Source organism: Priapulus caudatus, unplaced genomic scaffold (assembly GCF_000485595.1).
Source record: "Priapulus caudatus unplaced genomic scaffold, Priapulus_caudatus-5.0.1 Scaffold543, whole genome shotgun sequence".
NCBI lineage: Eukaryota > Metazoa > Priapulida > Priapulimorpha > Priapulimorphida > Priapulidae > Priapulus > Priapulus caudatus.
In genome coordinates, this window is record NW_014577604.1 from 71,179 (window position 1) to 77,526 (window position 6,348).

General features: G+C 47.3%; 1 protein-coding gene across 1 annotated transcript in view; it reads left to right on the top strand.

Moving 5' to 3' along the window:
* LOC106811480 (pre-mRNA-splicing factor ISY1 homolog) overlaps positions 1-6,348 on the top strand; it is a 16,905-nt gene that overhangs the window by 4,291 nt on the left and 6,266 nt on the right. The gene's annotated exons all lie outside the window — the stretch shown is intronic.

Here is a 6,348-nt window from a genome sequence, read left to right on the forward strand (position 1 = left end):
GACGCTACAGGCCCTAATACAGTCGGCGAACGACGCTACAGGCCTAATTAAAGTCGCGCGAAGACGGCTACAGGCCTTAAGTCACGCGACACGCTACACGCCTAAAGGTCGGAAGCGCCTAAGCCTAATAAGTCGCGCGAATGACGCTACAGGCCTAATAAAGTCGGCGCGAACGACGCTACAGGCCTAATAAAGTCGCTGCGAACGGACGCTACAGGCCTAATAAAGTCGCGCGCACAGACGCTACAGGCCTAATAAAGTCGCGCGAGCCGACACGACGCTACAGGCCTAACAAAGCCTTTGCCTCGGCGCTCTGCTCTCTCAGCGTCTCACTCGCATATTTCTCCAGCAGGTTCATCTTCTTCCTCTGGATGAGGGCTGCCTCCACCTGCGCGAGATAAGGAGTGAATCATCAGTAACGAGCATTGCGGTAACGAGCAACATGATAACGAGCGATGCGGAAACGAAAGACATCGTGAATGGTGGGGCAGCTGCGTTACTTCATTCTGGCGAGTACGGCACAATGATGCAATAACGAAGCAGGGTGACAACCAGTGCGGTAACGAGGGAAGGAACGATGAGGCAGAGGAAGCTTAGTTAAGGAAGCTTACCTCTTTTCTGCGAGGGAACGGGAACGTGTGCGACGAACGGCTGCTGTCTCACGCGCTCCAACGCGCCCGTCTCCATCTCATCGTCCGACTGCAACACGCAGAACAGCAGAAACACCGTATAATTTAACAGATAAACTTGTGACAGTCATTGTAGAAGATAGGTTTGTGTTATGGAGGCCGGAATCGCCAATAAATTCTTCACTAAAGGCTAGAGTAATGATTATCGCCAACTCTGTGGGGTTTTTTTCTCCGACAGCATAGTATGTGATAGCTGAAGATATGAACCATATACATCGATGCCACCATACTGTATTAAATCATTGTGTATGCAACTAACATGGTTTACTGTCATTCAATGTTTTTACTTACTCACTTACTTACTGTTTTACAAATGTGACAAATACCCAACAACCTGTATCAGCTAATGCATTATATCAGGAGTAGATAATAGGAGGAGTGTGACATCAATAAACAAGGGAAATTCGTCATTTACTAGCCTTATAATACCTACGATTTACTACGCGTAACTCATCCAACTTGAGCTCAAATCGGACACAGTACATTCGCAATCATCGTGCGAAATCGTTTCCTCGTAGACACCCGCAATCCGAGATACAGCCTAAAACGTACGACACGATTCTCCATTCTTTGGCCATCAATCCAGCCATTGCGCGCCTATAATTCAGACAAAAGGCAGCAAGACTGCCACGCAGTCGCTGTGTATGCTCTCTCGGATAGCTGAATGTGCGTTTGTGGCTCGCGGGGAGATTGGAGATCGGACGCAACACTCGACGAAGCTAATCATGCGGTTGCCGTGCGTGCGTGAAGGCATGCACGCTATGTACAAGGTGGCCTGTGTAGCTGTGTACCGGGTCAAAGGTTATCTCGCCGAGTGTTGATGCCTAATCTCCAGCGAGCACACATGCCTCTGCTCAGTTAGCAATAGCGCGTTAGGTAGCTGCTTTTGTTTGAATTATAGGCGCGCAATGGGCTGGATTGATGGCCAAAGAATGGAGAATCGTGTCGTACGTTTTAGGCTGTATCTCCGGATTGCGGGTGTCTACGAGGAAACGATTTCGCACGATGATTGGCGAATGTACTATTGTCCGATTTGAGCTCAAGGTTGGATGAAGTTACGCGTAGTAAATCGTAGGTATTATAGGCTAGTAAATGACGAATTTCCCTTTGTTTATTGATGTCACACTCCTCCCTATTTATCTACTCCTGATTATATCGTACTAGCTATTACCCGTCCTCCAGACGGGTTTGAGTGGGGTCTGATTTGAGGATGGCGGTTTAACCATTTATCCCTCCCTTTTAGTTACCTCCGCCAGGGGCATGGCGGGGGTTATGTTTTCACCGGCGAGTTTTTGAGTGTTGGTTTGTGTGTTATTAATTAATTAATAAAAAATTTCACATTGAGAGAATTCAGCTGCCTTGGCGGAGGTCTGTGCTCTCCGAGTGCTCTAGTTGAGGATGTATTTACAGTAAACGAAAAATACTGATATTTAGACTCGAGTCATATATCAATATTTTACCTTAAAATTACCTACAATTTTTTCAAAAAAAGGGAAATGGGATTTCATAGCACCAATTTCACTTATTTAGAATATTATTTTTGAAAATATCATTCTGCGTTAGAAGCATCATTAAGTAAGTAAATTCTTAAAAAAAGCAAAATGCATTGAGTAGTTTTGAAGATCTATTTTCTTGAAAGTCAGTGGACGGCCAGTGGGTACACCTCCCGTTGTCAAATATTTGCACACACCGCGCACACACACACATCACACATACGCAACGCGCACACACGCACACACCGCATTCACACACACACACATACACGCACACGCACACGCACACACACGCAAACATACATACGTACGTACGTATGTATGTATGTAATACTATGTATGTATGTATGTATGCATGTATGTATGTATGTTATACATACATACATGCATACATATATATATATATATACATACTGTTTATACACCGCAGCCGCAATGTCTTTGGTGTGTGCGCGTGCCGGTGTGCGTGCGTGCGTTTAGTGTGGCTTGCTATGCTAGGTGCAGGCTCCACCTAATTAATTTGTATTATTATCGCTTTAATCTACATTTAGTATAGCTATATTATCATTCAAACCCGTGGAGAAAACACATTAATAGTTTAAACAGCAGTTTCAAAAAGGTCTATGGTAATATATAGTGTGGGTGTTGGTGTGTGCTCCTTAGACTTAGAACAAATCGAACGCGTCTAAAAATGTGAGAGCATTGGGAGGGCCGGGTGAACCAGCGTCGGGGCACGGTTACACTCCCGTTGTCAAATGTTGCACCACACGCGCTGGCACCGGCACGCGCGCACCGCTATTCACACCACATATACGGGCATGCGGCACGCACAATCACACCGCACCCACGACACTCATACCACATTTACACACAGCACAACGGCGCGTACAACACAATACACGCGCACGCGGCACGCAACGCGCCGCTGCTTGCCGCACTGCACGCAACGCACGCGAGCCACACACACACACACAATCAACACACACACCACACACACCACACACATTCACACACATCAACTCTCGGTTGGGGTTTTCTCTTAAATTTTCGGCCTCCGCAGCTGTGCGCGGCAGTGGCGCAGACCGGCAATGGCTTTGTGTGTGCGTGTTGGATTTGGCATCTTAAGATAGAATTTGTGCGGGTTTCCGCTGAATTTGCCGAAGTTCCTTCGGGTACAGTAACTTTTTAGAAAGTTTGCTTCAAGAAGTCCACTTTAACCCCAAATCGAAAAATGCGCGTTTTAAGAGTGTATTCATGGAAGTATTGTAAAGTAGGGAATGTATTGCTTGGCGAACGTCCAAGAGGGGCCGCCAGCTCTGATTCGCGTGAGGCACAACGTGGCACGGTTTCGGAGTGGAGATACGGACAACGACACTTCGGCTCTTTCTAGCTATTATAGCTAGGTTAATGTGGTGTTTGCGGTGTAAGGTATACTTTGTCTATGCTTTTGCCTGGGAAAATCATGTGACTATTCTACATACAAGAGATTGCGCTTCAAAGTAAGTAGTAAATTATTGTAGAGGCATGGGTGCGTGTGCAATGCCTGTCTGTGTGTATGCGTGCGCAACGGAAGGATGCAGAGGTGAGCGGCAGCTGCGGTGTTTATTTTATGCATGCGCACGGCGTTCGTGTTTGTGTACAAGTGATTGTCCAGAGTGCCGCAGCCCTCCGTGCCAACGTCTGCAATCACCGGTCAGCTTCCCGGAGGCACAAGCGCTAGGATGATGCCTCTGCGACTCTTTCCTCTCAGCGGTTTCAATCAGACCGTCTCCATGAGGCCCAGCTTCCTTCCCGCCTGCCCTACATAGCGGTCCCCAGCTTCGTGCCGCAGCGCTGATGGCCGTAGGAGTAAGAAACAGTGCAACTGTTAAACACTAACAGGCAGATTTCCGCAAACAGGTGGGAGCATGCAGGGCCCGGATTAAGGCTAGTGCGCGGCGCTGTAGGCATAGTGTTATAAAGGGCCCTAAATAAAATCACATACATATTAAAAACACATAAGGGTAACTTTAACCAAGCTTTTTTTTTAAACAAAATTTAATTATTAGAAGTTTCATGATATTACGGGAGCCATCCCCTAAAACGAACGGGTGCCCCTAAAACGCGAAGCGGCCCTGTCGCAAATGCTACTTTTTTGCTACTACTATGTTAATTCAGGTAATGGTGGAGGCTGGAGCACTGTGTATACATACGATCAGGAGTATATAATATGCAGGAGTAGATAATAGAGGAGAGTGTGACATCAACTACAACAAGGAAATTCGTCATTTACTAGCCTTGATAATAGCCATAGCGATTTACGTACGCATAACTCAATCGCCAACTTGACTCAAATGGAACACAGTACATTCGCCATCAGTCGTAGCGAAACCTCGTTTCCGTCTTCTCGTAGACACCCGGGCAACTGCGCTTCGTTCACGCTCGCACCCCAGTACAGCTAAAACGTACGACACGGATTCTCCATTCTCTGGCGGCATTAATCCAACCGCCCATTGCGCGCGCCATTAATTCAGACAAAAGGCAGCAACTCTGGCGTGGCAGTCGCTGTGTTTGGCTCTCTAGCGATAGCTGAATGACTGGCAGTTGTGGCTCGACGCAGGGAGATTGGAGATCGACGCAACACGTCGCGAGCTATCATTTGGTTGGCCGTGCGTGCGTGAAAGCATGCCAGCTATGTACAAAGGTGGCCTGTGGTAGCTGTGTGACCGGGTCAAAGGTTTATCTCGGCGAGTGTTGATGTCTAATCTTCCCAGCGAGCCACATGCCCTCGCTCAGTTTAGCAATAGCGAGTTCAGGGTTAGCTGCCTTTTGTTTTGAATATTAGGCCGCGCAATGGGCTTGGGATTGGATGCCAGAGAAACTGGAGAATCGTGTCGTACGTTTTAGGCTGTATCTATACGGATTTGCTGGGTGTCATACGGAGGAAACGAATTGTTCGTACGATGATGGGCGAATGTACTGTGTCCGGACTTTGAGCTCAAGTGGATGAGTTACGTGTAGTTAAATCGTAGGTATTATAAGGCTAGTAAATGACGAATTTCCCTTGTTTATTGATGTCACACTCCTCCCTATTATCTACTCCTGATATAATGCATTAGCTGATACAGGGTTGTTGGGTATTTGTCACATTTGTAAAACAGTAAGTAAGTGAGTAAGTAAAAACATTGAATGACAGTAAACCATGTTAGGTGCATACACAATGATTTAATACAGTATGGTGGCATCAGATGTATATGGTTCATATCTTCAGCTATCACATACTATGCTGTCGGAGAAAAAAACCCACAGAGTTGGCGATAATCATTACTCTAGCCTTTAGTGAAGAATTTATTGGCGATTCCGGCCTCCATAACACAAACCTATCTTCTACATGACTGTCACAAGTTTATCTGTTAAATTATACGGTGTTTCTGCTGTTCTGCGTGTTGCAGTCGGACGATGAGATGGAGACGGGCGCGTTGGAGCGCGTGAGACAGCAGCCGTTCGTCGCACACGTTCCCGTTCCCTCGCAGAAAGAGGTAAGCTTCCTTTAACTAAGCTTCCTCTGCCGCATCGTTCCTTCCCTCGTTACCGCACTGGTTGTCACCCTGTTCGTTATTGCATCATTTGTTACCGTACTCGCAGAATGAAGTAACGCAGCTGCCCCACCATTCACGATGTCTTTCGTTTCCGCATCGCTCGTTATCATGTTGCTCGTTACCGCAATGCTCGTTACTGATGATTCACTCCTTATCTCGCGCAGGTGGAGGCAGCCCTCATCCAGAGGAAGAAGATGGAACTGCTGGAGAAATATGCGAGTGAGACGCTGAGAGAGCAGAGCGCCGAGGCAAAGGCTTTGTTAGGCCTGTAGCGTCGTTCGCGCGACTTTATTAGGCCTGTAGCGTCGTGCGCGCGACTTTATTAGGCCTGTAGCGTCGTTCGCGCGACTTTATTAGGCCTGTAGCGTCGTTCGCGTGACTTTATTAGGCCTGTAGCGTCGTTCGCGCGACTTTATTAGGCCTGTAGCGTCGTGCGCGTGACTTTATTAGGCCTGTAGCGTCGTTCGCGTGACTTTATTAGGCCTGTAGCGTCGTTCGCCCGACTTTATTAGGCCTGTAGCGTCGTTCGCGTGACTTTATTAGGCCTGTAGCGTCGTTCGCCCGACTTTATTAGGCCTGTAGCGTCGT